This window comes from Stylophora pistillata, chromosome 10, assembly GCF_964205215.1.
Source record: "Stylophora pistillata chromosome 10, jaStyPist1.2, whole genome shotgun sequence".
In the NCBI taxonomy this organism is placed as follows: domain Eukaryota; kingdom Metazoa; phylum Cnidaria; class Anthozoa; order Scleractinia; family Pocilloporidae; genus Stylophora; species Stylophora pistillata.
In genome coordinates, this window is record NC_142528.1 from 6,747,861 (window position 1) to 6,761,050 (window position 13,190).

General features: G+C 39.1%; 2 pseudogenes; both read left to right on the forward strand.

Moving 5' to 3' along the window:
* Positions 1 to 7,559: 7,559 nt before the first annotated feature.
* On the forward strand, positions 7,560 to 9,017 carry LOC148721592 (uncharacterized; annotated as a pseudogene).
* Positions 9,018 to 9,213: 196 nt separating this feature from the next.
* Positions 9,214 to 13,090, forward strand: LOC111346563 (uncharacterized; annotated as a pseudogene).
* Positions 13,091 to 13,190: the final 100 nt, after the last annotated feature.

Consider the following 13,190-nt stretch of genomic DNA (forward strand, 5'->3'; position numbering starts at 1 on the left):
GGCATTGTAAATACTATTTTAATCTATTTCAAAACGCAGAGCACGTACTTTAACATATTTTTTTCTCAGCTGATAATTTTTTAAACAGCAGAGTTCGGCAGTACTCTTCAAGGGTTGAGATAGAATAAATATATGAAAATCATATATTTTGAACTGCGGTATTTGATACATATGATGCACGATCCTCGCAGTAGATAGCGCTATTTAAGCAATAGCGAAATTCAGACCTGAAAAAAATCAGGCCTGTACGGGACTCGAACCACTGACCTCTGCGATACTAGTGCAGCGCTCTAACCAATTGAGCTAACAAGCCAACTGAGAGCAGGCCGTTAAGTTGATTCGTAATGAACCCGTGAAAGTGATAAATGAGATAGAATAAATATATGAAAATCATATATTTTGAACTGCGGTATTTGATACGTATGATGCACGATCCTCGCAGTAGATAGCGCTATTTAAGCAATAGCGAAATTCAGATTTTTTTCAGGTCTGAATTTCGCTATTGCTTAAATAGCGCTATCTACTGCGAGGATCGTGCATCATACGTATCAAATACCGCAGTTCAAAATATATGATTTTCATATATTTATTCTATCTCATTTATCACTTTCACGGGTTCATTACGAATCAACTTAACGGCCTGCTCTCAGTTGGCTTGTTAGCTCAATTGGTTAGAGCGCTGCACTAGTATCGCAGAGGTCAGTGGTTCGAGTCCCGTACAGGCCTGATTTTTTTCAGGTCTGAATTTCGCTATTGCTTAAATAGCGCTATCTACTGCGAGGATCGTGCATCATACGTAAGTACTCTTCAAGTTACTTTTGGTACGAAATTATTGTACGGGCAACGTAGTTGTTTTGAGAGTGTAATCTCTTTTCCAGTCTGATGGAATAGACCAGAATGTGATGAGGGTGTAATCTTAATGACAAAATCAAAAGTTGTTTTAAAATTCACAATTATACAAAAGAACATTTTACGTATATATTTTACTTTTTATAGATATAGAGATAAAAGTTATTTAGTACCTTGTGCTTTTAACAAGTTTGAAACATTTTGATTGCTTTATACTCTTAATAGTTTAGATGATAGTTAACAATCTAAGATGTTTTCATACTTGTCTTGAATGTGAAGGACCGCACAAAACCGCTAACTAGTAGGACCAAGGACATCGAATAGATATAAGGACTACAGTTGAGTGTAATAAACATTGTTTTATTTTTTCGATCTTAGTTTTTACTGGATTTGTCAATACAGCCTGAATGAAGGAAACATGGGCTAGAAAACACGTAGCCGTTTAATCTTCTCTTTCGTCTTTTAAATCTGCCCTTAAAACATTCCTATTCCGGAAATTTTATTTTTAGTATTGTGAAACACTACATAGGTTTTTATCTCATTTAACTTTATTTTTGTTAGTGTAGGTACTATTGACTGTTAGTATCATATAAGCGCATTGAGATTCTTAAATGCGCTCATAAAAGCCTTACTATTATTATTATTTATTGGGACGCGAAGGTTTTCTTTTTTCGTTTGTGTTTCGTCCAGAATAGCTAGAAGCAGTAATGACAGTAATCGTTCCTCCCTGATCAGAAGTAAAACTCTAAATTATTTGCTCAAGAGCGTGGTTCAGGGGTGGTTCATATTGTCAGCCAGAACTCGGCAATAGGAAAATCAAACGCTTATGTCAAAAAGTATATTAACATAAAGTTCTCACATGTACCTGGCTTTGAGATTCTAATGAGCAACCTTATGCAAAGTTTTCTTTTCTATTCACCTCCATGGCCATGGATTTTTCCGACATGAACAAAAGCCTTGGGCTAAAAACTTCCTTTCAAATATTCCGAGCTACCAATGAAACAGTAAACACACTTCAAAACTGAAAAGAGAAATGTACTTTTTCTTGTTACGTTACTTGTTTACTCGTTCTTCCTTTGAACTAAACCTCCGTCTATACCTCGATGGAGCCTAAAATTCACGGCAAATGAAGCCGGGTATTATCAGCCAGAAAAGCAAGAGGAAAAATCAAACGCTTACTTCAAGGATAAACAACTTCGATACTCGGCTTATCGTTAAAGCTTATTCAGTCCGGCCATCACTTCTGAATTTTTAAACCCCTCCTTGTCAAAAAGGAAAAGAAAATGTCACTGAAAGTTTAAAGTTCTTTAGAGGGAGAATACATATTTGGTGTGTGTATTTATAACATTGTTTGATTATAAGCTTGAATCAGAGCTGGTATAATTGCTGTCCAGTTGATCACTTATGCTTTACCTGGTAACGTATAGTTTTACAATTGAGTCCTTTAAAAGGTCATATTAGTGATAACAACGTGTAATTAGCCATGTCGGTGGTCGATATAACTGAGACAATAAATCAAGCGCATGCTTGGACTGTTCCGCTTCATAAACACTTTTATTTATCGCCAGGGACAATTCAAGATCTCTTCGTTTCAAATGAGTCTTCCCCTTCGGAACCCACTTTATGCCATTTTGGTGCAATTTTAATGAATGAATAGGAGAGGCAACAACTATGAATACGTTCGATTTTAAGTTTCGATTGATGTTTAATTCAGTGTGAAGTAAGAGTGCTCGATAGGTCAAGCAGCGACCAGCCAAATGTTCTCTTTATTCACCGAGCATTTGTAGGTGACTGGCCGCTCGCTTGCATGCATCTCATGTTTTCGTTGTGACTTCTTTTTTTTTTTTTTTTTGCCACTCATTAAAGGGCAAGATAATTTTTTGAACTGGCCAATAAATGCGCGATATCCTGAAAATATTTGAAGAGCTAAGGTAAAACTACAGCCACGTTTTTTGGTATGGTTTTATTCTTTATTTTCTGTTTGTTTATTGGATTTATTTATTTATTTTTCGATGCTGAGAAACTCTTTGTTTGCGGTGACAACATTCTGAAAAAATGTAGAATTCTATTTATTTTTTCTATTTTTGGATTTTTTTATTGACTTCCATTGATCTTCTTTTATTTGGGCTGTCTTTTCAGCTGACCAGATTGTGGTTTACATGCTTAATTCAAGTAAAACCAAAAGAGCACAAGGAGATTGTTGTGGAAGCTTGTCAACACGTTAACGCGTAGGTTCCTATCCTCGCTTCTAATTTTTTCCGTCTTCTCTTGTTTACTTCTTTCAATGAAACCAACACACGAAATTCTAACTATACATTTCTTCGTGGCCAAACAGAAAAACTGTATGTACATTGTAAAACGCATTATTTTTCATCTTTGGCCAGGCGTTCTTTTCATGACTGTGAAAACGATATTAAGCTAACACGTGTTGAATTACTCTCCGCTAAGGGATCCAAAGAGCAAAAATTAAGAGATCAATTTCTTTACTGCCAACGAGTTATTCGAAGTAATTTTCAATCGCAGTACTATTTCTCTTTCAATCCAAGATTTGGCTCTTACTCTCTGTGTTGATCAATACTTATTGAAAAAAATATCTGCTCGGCCGAAACGTAGATTTTTCCTTTGCGGGTCCATGATAAAAGTGTTGTTTCCCTCATTTTGAAACACAGGTGTGGAAATTAAAGAAGGGATTTTTTAGATATACCCAACCCACACTTGTAGGGGTATCGAATGGTCCCATTTAATTTCCAAGTGCTCGCAAAATTTGGTCTTTACTGGGATTGCTCGCAAAAATTACACGGGTGCCCACTTGCTCGCGCTCGCAAAATTTTTGCAACTTATCGCATGCTCGCATTCTCGTACATGTGCTCGATTGCTCGAAATTTCGTTAATCCTGCTTTGTAGTTATTTTTTTTTATTCATATATAAACGATAAATCAGCTATGATATGGTTAAAACAAAACGGTTGAAACATCCCTAGCTACCTCCGGCTTCAGTCTTTCTTCAACAGTTCAGCCCGCAACTGTTTTGGAGGCGCTGTGTGTATATTATCGCAAAAACGCACGAAGCTCTATGACAAGCATTTCGCTTATCGATTTATTCTTTATCATATTTCATTGTCGCAGGCTTTCTGCTTGAGAGGGGTACAGTTTCGCAGTTCAAATACGTGATCCTTCATCTATTCACTTGTTTCTTAGGTTATTAACAAGTACCCAAAAGATTTCATTTCTGTTAATACTGGTTTTGCTTTTTCCCTCAGTAGATTCGCTTTCATTGCTTGAATAAAATTGTTGTTTCCTTGACCAGTTTCCCGGGCATTATACTCAGTGACTCAAACCTTCTTTCGCTTGAACAAGAAAACGAGACTGCAACACGATCTATTTACCAGGAAATTCTGATAGGAAGCTCGACATAACGGGAGGTGACATAATCTCCTGTGAAGACAACATTACTTGCGAACCTTTGTTGATCTAAACTCCCATTTATTTGACAAAATTATCAGGGTTTGTAGACATGGTGGATTTTTTAGTGTGCAGTGGGAAATAAAGTGGACGGAGTCATAATATTTTGAAACAGTGTACTCGGATCCCATTTAGTTGCGGTTTTTTTCAACCTTGGAAGCTTCCTGGCCCCTAGTAATAATAACTATTAAAATCTGATGCCAAACGGTGGCATATGAAACCCGATTAAACAAAACAACATTAATAACAACCCTCGGTCGTTTGGGCTTTACTGGAAATTCTTAACTGAAATGTTGCTTTCATCATTTTGATTAAAAATTAAAGGCCTAGCCAAAGTGAGAGACATGTCTAGAAACACATGTCGCGGGAAAACACGAAATGTAAGAATTCTTCTCACCAGGGTATGGTGAGGGTCGCACAACAGAGCGAAGCTCCAAATTAAGTGCGCCCAATATCCCATCCATCCCCCCCCCCCCAGGGGAGGACATCCATCACACAGTAATCTCGTGTGTGGGAAATTAACGTCTCCTACCCCAACCCTGCAGGAAGGCACCCGCGAGGGTAGAAAGTAATCTAGAGAAATACTACTATTACCAGTACTATGTGACCTTCAGAGCTACTTCTCTAGCTTGTCAGATCTGTACGACTGTAATTGGTTAGATTCTAGGAGCCCTCAAATAATTAAAGTTTCATTGCGTTGAATCTTTTTCAGTCGATCAGCGGGAAACCAGTTTGCCGATTATCGAAACCGAAACCCAAAATGCTTCCTAAACCGAATGTCACGTTATTTACATTTTATAATAACTATATAACGAAAGAACATACCATCCATTTTAGCGTCGGGTTAGAAAGAGTTGGAAAACTTTAGATCGCGGGCTTTGGATCTAGTACGTCTCCTTGACAGCTCTTGAAGTTCTTGAGCGTCCACCCTGACTGACTCACGTGAAGCTACGTGACGTAATTTGGCGTCAAATAGGGCACAGTTGGCTGTAAGATGCATGCTGGGACTGGTTGAACCGCCCTAGCTTTCCACCTATCGTTCTATTTTGGAAGTGTCAGCCAGATTATTAGCTATTACTTGACACAAAACGACGTATCCAATTAATAAAAGAAAGATTGCGGCTTGCGGAAAATTTACGAAGTACTCGAAGTGCTCGCTGCTCGCCATCTGTATTTTTCTAAAGTGCTTGCTCCTAGCCATCTGTATTTTCTAAAGTGCTCGCTGCTCGCAAAAAAAATTTGACAACTGCTCGTGTTCCCAAAAGTAAACATACTGCTCGCATGCTCGCAAATGCTCGCAAAGATCGTTCGATACCCCTAGTTGTACCTTTTACTCTGCCTCCCCTGCATGAACTCTTTACTGTTAATCTTGAGGAAGAACTCAAAGAACTATGTATGAATCTTGCCAGACAAAGATGGAAAGGCGAGTAAAACATGCACAGTGGTTCTGTTGAACAGGGCAATAAAATATGGAAAGTAAAGCAAAGAGATGGTTGCTCTAGTTTACTCCATTTAAAACTGAAAGGCTTGAATTTTTTCAGATACAAACCTTTGGGTGAAGCTTTTTTTTGTTTGTTTAAAAGGACTCCTATATGGTTTTATGCGTGTAGTTTTCGTCTTTCTGGGACACCTTTTGCAATCCATAGGATTGATTCCACGAACTATGAAGCGTGTTAACATACAATACGACGAGACTGATTTTGCTCAACGCTCCTATATTTCCAAGCCCTGCATGCAACTTGCAAAACATCGGATAATGTGTATTTATTCCATATGTAAGTTATAATGCTATGATACTACCAACCAAGAATGGTGTTCAAAGTTTTAAACCATTTTTCTGTTTACTTCTTCTCTGAGGCAGTTCACCTCTTCCTCTTTCCGCCTTTGAAGAAGAACTAGAAGAACTAGAGGAACTACTCAGGAAACTGGAGAAAAAGAGAACGGATGATGAATAGATAACGCACATTTAGAGAGAGGATATTTTTTACAATAATTGTAGAAATTCTCGCGCCGGCACTCATTGGACAAGAACTATTGTCAGAAAACTTTTTTTTTTTACCACAATTAATTGGCAGTATATTGGCAATCTACCAATATGCCGTCGTTGATAATAGTACAGACAACGCTGCTCAACGTGTTACGCAACGTGTCACGCACTGCATGAAAGAATCGTTTTATTTGAAGTTGATATTGTGATAAGTTACAGATCGACAGTGGCTTAGCGTGGTCTGTACTCTTATCGACAACGATATTCGTCATCACAGCGGTCAAGTTTGTTGCAGACTCACTCGGCTGCTCCATGTGAGTCCACAACATTTTAAGAGCTTTGATGACTTTGTCATCAATTTTTTAAATTGCAGACTGCTGTTAAACATTTCCAGTTCCTTATCGAATGATCTCTCCTTCTATTGCAGTAATTATTTACAACTACGATGCTCATTGGTAACCTAAGATATCATTTACGTTCTTCTTTTGGCACCCAGCACTTAGATGGGGACTGTCCTCACGAAGAGCAAATCCTGGGAACCTAGCCATCAGCTCTCATGTAGTTAGGCTAGGAGACAATCTCCCATTGCACTAGAAAATACTGAAATACAGTAAAACAAAAGGAAAAAGACAAGGGAAAAGAGAATTTCTTCTTAGTGCCTGTTAAAAAAATAATTTGCTGGTTAGGATAAGCTCATCCAGGTCCTAAAAACTTTCAAATTTTGCTACTTATGCAAACTTCAGGTACTGTAACATGTTACGCGCAGTTTGCGTGGTGCCCGCGTGTGGTGCTTGGGATTTGCACGCGTGTGAATTGTACGGTACTGTAGTGACAAAATTCAACCGTTAGTGGTAAAAAAGGGTTCACTGAAGAAAAGAAAGAAATTAACCATTTGCCATAAAATGGCCAAAATTTTAACCGTTAGCCGTAAAATGGCTAAAATTTAAACTGTTAGCCGTAAGAGCCATCACTCCAGGGAGACCCTCGTGTAGCTCATGCACCAAAGAGCTGTCGCAAATAATGATCTGCGTTAGAAATCATCAAAGACATGAAATGTTGGTGGTATCTTGGTATGTCAAATGTAAGTTTAAACCTAAACTTGGCGGTGTTCTGTCACTGTTCACGACAACATTGGGGCTTACTTTGTCTTCAAGAGACGTTCCTTATTTTTTCAATAATTTCTCCTAACTGAGAATATGACCTAAAGTACTGAAACAGTTTGTGCTTTTTTTATGTCCTTCATAACAGCATTAAAGAACACCATGTATCCGATCATTAGATCAGGACTGGTGGAGTTTGATATCAATTTACCTGAGGAACTCCAGAGCTATGTCAGCTACTTATTAAATGAGCCAGACAAACTTGTCATACGCAGGCGAGGTACTTAATATGGTTAAAATAACTTAACAGTTTTTATTGGTTTTCAAACATATTTTCAGTTATTTATATTCTGTCGTTAGATACAGAGAAATGCTGGGTTTGTGTAATAGTCAAGATTTGTGATCTTGTGTTGGGTTTGTTCTTTCTCTGAAGACCTGGTATATTTATACAATAATGAAATGAACTACTCGGTCTAATGCCCGTTCTTCAAGGAAAACAAATGATTTATAACTGAAACAAACCCCGCCATGAGGGCCGTGTACGTTTGCGCGAGCAGGGGCATTAAAAGCTCCACGGCTTAAGGTACGGCCCCGCGAGAGGAAAGGAGAGAGAGAAGTGCGGCGGTAATGGAAAAAAGTCTGATTGACTGAGTAAGATCAAGCCGGACGGACATGCAATCCTACTTGGTCCATAAGTACGTACTAGAATACTGATGTTAAAGCTGCTCGTTTCGTGGTTTTTATGTCAGGTTTGAAATTAAAAAAGTGTAAAGGCGGTTTTTTATTTGCAGTAACATTTTCAAGTAAAAGATTAATAATTATTTTCTTTAATCTTTCAGTACTACAGTGGCCTAGCACCGTGAACGAATTAGGAGAAGCAATGGATGAATATGAATTGAAAGCATTCCTTACCATTCACATCAGAGAAGGTGCATGGCAAGTGGAGCTGCTGTTTATGGATGAACTTCCTTTACATAACCTACCATGGGGCTTGTATCATGAAATGTGGTACGAGGACGAGGACGAGGAAAAGATTAGTTCACCGTCATACAGTTCGACGTCAGGCATATTGTGGGCGTGGCCAACAGAGTACAACCCTGATTTGGTAACATTGTGTAAAGCGATCACCGACAGGGACTGGAAAGTAACCAGATTGATCATTTCGAAGAGTCGGATATCTGATGAAGGTTTGAAGAACTTGAGTATAGCTCTTACTCAGGATGAACTTAACAGCTTGTCTCTGTTTGACAATGGTTTACAAAGTCAAGGAATAAAACACCTGTGTGAGGCGCTGACCAGTGTGAACTGCAAGTTAACCACCTTAAACGTCTGTGAATCGGCTGGGAGACGAAGGACTGATGCACTTGTCTAAGGCGCTCACCAGTGTTAACTGCAAGTTAACCAGTTTGAACGTCAGTTGGATTCACTTTGGAATTGAAGGATTGAAACACTTGTGTGACGCACTGATCAGCACCAACTGCACATTAACCAGCTTAACCGTTGCTCACAATTGGTTAGGGGATGAAGCAATAATGCCCATATTTACAATTGTGACCAGCGGTAACTGCACATTAACCAGGTTAAACGTACGTCGTAATAGATTAGGAGATAGAGTATAAATAGAGGATATTACATGGCCACGCGGGGATACGAATTTTATCTTCGAGTGCTGAAAGTATCTCTCACGAGTGAGCGCAGCGAACGAGTGAGAGAAACAATATGTAATTAATAGATATGTAATAAACAAAATAACTTTATACACTGGAGGCCAAAGTACCAGAAAATGGAATAGAATGGAATGATGGTTTAACATATAATGCAACTGGACATTTTGCACATTGCTCTCATATTTTCAAGTCGTACATGCAAATTGCAAAAATCTGCCTTTATTAACTCTCAGGACATTGAGATAACCCTTTATCTGCTATATTTATTTATTATCAACCAATAATGCTTTTAAATGATTTAAACCATTTGCTTTTCTACTTCTTTTGTTAGATACGTCACCTGTCCTTGCTTTCCACACCACTGAATTTGAACTAAAAGAACTCAAGAAACTTCAGAAAGAAAGGATGGAAGGTGAGGGAATGCACATTTAAAGAGAAAATAATTATAGTAAAACACTTCCAGTTCTTTATCGAATTATCATTTCCACTAAACTCCTGCTATGCTCATTGGAGGCCTAAGACACCAGTTACGTTCCTCTTTTGGCACTCAGCGGTCAGCGGTTAGATGGAGACTATTCTCCCGGATGGCAGATCCTGGTAACCCAGCCACGAGCCGTTGTGTAGTAAGGAGACAACACGCCATTGAATTAGAAAATAAAAATTAGAAAAAAAAAAAAAAAGGAAAAAAGAAAGAGCAGGGACAAGTAAAATTCTTCTTAGTGTTTGTTAAAAAATAATTTTCGTCTTGGGATGAGCTAATCCTGGTCCTAGAAACTCTCAACTTCTGCTACGAGGTACTGTTACGTGTTACGCGCGTTACGTTTGCGTGGTTTGCACTTGTAGTGCTTTGGATTTGCACGCTCGTCAAGGGCATGTAATACTGCTACACACCGAATAGTACTGTAGTGAATCTTGGATACAACTCCAGCATTTTATGAAATTGGTCAGGCATTTTTAATTATTGTAACTATTTACACCCCTCTATGTGTGGAAGGCTCCGCAAGCATCATGTCTTCCTAAATTTAGTACACGGTGTTCAAATGCAGTTGGTAACTCTAATTTTGTCTGTCGAACCATATCAAACTGTTTCCCCACTGCGATGGACATTTGTTTTTGTCGGTTCCAGCCTGGCGCGGCTGCTAACCCAGATGCCCTCCTGAGCAAATTTTCAAAATGGCGGACAGGCCTAAGAGAGAGATAAGAGAACCAAAGCGATTCTGCAACGAATACTCAGCATACACCCCTGTTAAAAAGGTCATTTCACAGAGAAAAGATACAAAATTGTATGATATTGAAGTCACGGAGGTTGACAAACCCAACAAAAGACTGAAAATTCACTACATTGGCTACAGTACACGCTTCGATGAGTGGAGACCCTTCGGGGTTCTGTCCTCGTGTACCGGTTCACAAGAGCCAATACAAAAGACTAAACGATACACAATAGCTAACCGATAACTCCTAAACAAAGAAAAAACAATGGTAATTCCCTTGTGAACCGGTAGACCAGGACAGAACTCCCTTCGGGGACGGTGAAGCATCTGAATATTTTCCTTCGAAATTGTATAGATTAGTAGGCTGCAACAAAAATTTATTGGACGTCGTTTAGGGTAAAACAGCAATCTAACCTGAAAAAAATGTACTTATTCCGACTCTTTCGGAAAATAACTTTACAAATCTTACTTGTTTATCTCGTAAGTAAACGATGATGAAGCGCTTTCCGAGCTACCCGATTCTTCTCCCACTGCTTTCACGCTTATAAAACAGGAAACGAGAAAAGGAGGAAAGTGTGGCTGTTTTGACTAGCCATTTGACGAGGTTCAATCTGCTCCTTGTTCGACAATTTACATATCAAAACAAAGGAAATTCGTTCCTCTCTTTGATTTTGGCGGTACATTTTCAAGTTGCGCTTGCGTAAGAGAGATATCGCCCAAGACTCCTTGCTCGGTCTTGTTTTGACCACGAACACCTTCTTAATTTTGACGGACCAGCTCGAGAAAAGGTGAAAATGACGAGGGAAAAACTTTACTTTGTAGTACGAAAATACACAAAATGGAAAGCCATGATATTATAGTTCAATATTTCGGTGGTACATTGTGAACTTTTTATACAGAGAGTCGGCAAGATGATATAACATCCAAAAATCGCACTCGATTTGAGTGGGCCGATGAAGTGGGCGTGGTCACGAAATTCAGTAAGAGACTGTTTGTACCCCGTGAGTTTGATATGTTTACGGAGCCTTTGTTGAAGTCACCTTAAGGTCACAGTAACCACATTGCACCACCAGAGGCTATGAACTTTGCCAACAGTAGTACTGATTCATGTCATGACATGTCGGTGTTATCTTTGAACGACAAATGTAAATTTGACATAAGGCGTGTCCATGGTGCTTTGTCCTAGTTTGTGATAACTTTGTCTTTAATAGAAGTTCCATATTTTTATAACAGTTTCTTTGATCTGAGAATGTGACTGAAATAGTTTTACTTTTTTATGTCCTTTATCATAGATACTATGTATTCGACCATTAGATCAGGACTGGCGAAGTTTGATGTCAGTTTACCCGAGGAATTCCAGAGCTATGTCAGCTACTTATTAACTGAGTCAGCTAAACTTGGCATACGTAGGCGAGGTATTGAACAACCGACGGTTTTTATTAGTTTTTAAACATAAAAGAGTTTCTTTTTTCAGTTATGTTTTCAAGTGAAAGATAAATATTTCTTTTGTTTTAATCCCTAAGTACTCCAATCGCCTCGTGCCTTGACGGAATTACGAGAAGCAATGGATGAATACGAACTGAAAAAATTCTTAACTATTCATATTCACATCAGAGAAGGAGCTTGGCGAGTGGTGCTGCTGTTTATGGATGAGCTTTCCTAACGTAAACTGCCAAGGGGCTGGTATCATAAAGTGTGGGACGAGGACGAAAGGATTCAACATTTATACAGTTCAACGTCAGGCATATTGAGGGCGTGGCCAACAAAATACGACCCTAATTTGGCAACAATGTGTAAAGCGTTCACCAACAGGGACTGGAATGTAACCAGATTAATCCTCTCCAGGAGTCGGATATCTGATGAAGGCGTGAAGAACTTGAGTACAGCTCTTACTCAGAGTGACCTAAACAGCTTGATCCTGAGTGACAGTGGTTTAGAACATCAAGAATTGAAACACCTGTGTGAAGCGTTGATCAGTAGGGACTGCAATTTAACCAGCTTAAACGTCAGTAACAATTGGTTGCGAAATGAAGGAATAATGCACTTGTGTAACGCGCTAACCAGTGTTAACTGCAAGTTAAGTAGCTTAAACGTCAGTGACAATAGGTTAGGCCGAGGCAAAGAAATGATGCACTTGTGCAAGGCGCTAACCAGTGTAAACTGCAAGCTAACTAGCTTAAACGTCAGTGACTGTGCGTTAGGAGACAAAGAAGTGATGCTCTTGTGTAAGGCGCTAACCAGTGTAAACTGCAAGTTAACCAGCTTAAACGTCAGTGACTGTGCGTTAGGAGACAAAGAAGTGATGCTCGTGTGTAAGGCGCTAACCAGTGTAAACTGCAAGTTAACCAGCTTAAACGTCAGTGACTGTGCGTTAGGAGACAAAGAAGTGATGCTCTTGTGTAAGGCGGTAACGAGTGTGAACTGCAAGTTAACCAGCTTCAGTGCAAGTGACGATGGCTTAGGGGATAAAGGGTTAATGTACTTGTTTACATTTCTGACAAGCAGCAACTGCAACTTAACCAGCTTAAATGTCGGTCGTAACAGATTAGGGGATATAGTATTAAAAGACTTAGCTAGAACCTCAGCGAACAAGAACTGTATATTAACGAGCTTAGACGTCTGTTACAATAAAATAGGAGATGAAGGAATTAAGTACTTGTGCAGAGCCATCACCGATACCAACTGCAAACTGAGAAGCTTAGGCCTCCGAGGCAACTGGAAGGTAACAGACGTGGGAAAACAGTGTTTGTCTGAAGCGATAATTGGCACTGACTGGGAATTTAGAGGAGGCCTGGTACTTTCCCGTCCCAATTAGTCAGAGGAGGCCTGGTACTTTTTCGTCCCAATTAGTCAGAGGCTCCTCCTGTTTACTATCTGGTTTGTCATGTAATAATATTAATTTCTTTGTTATTAAG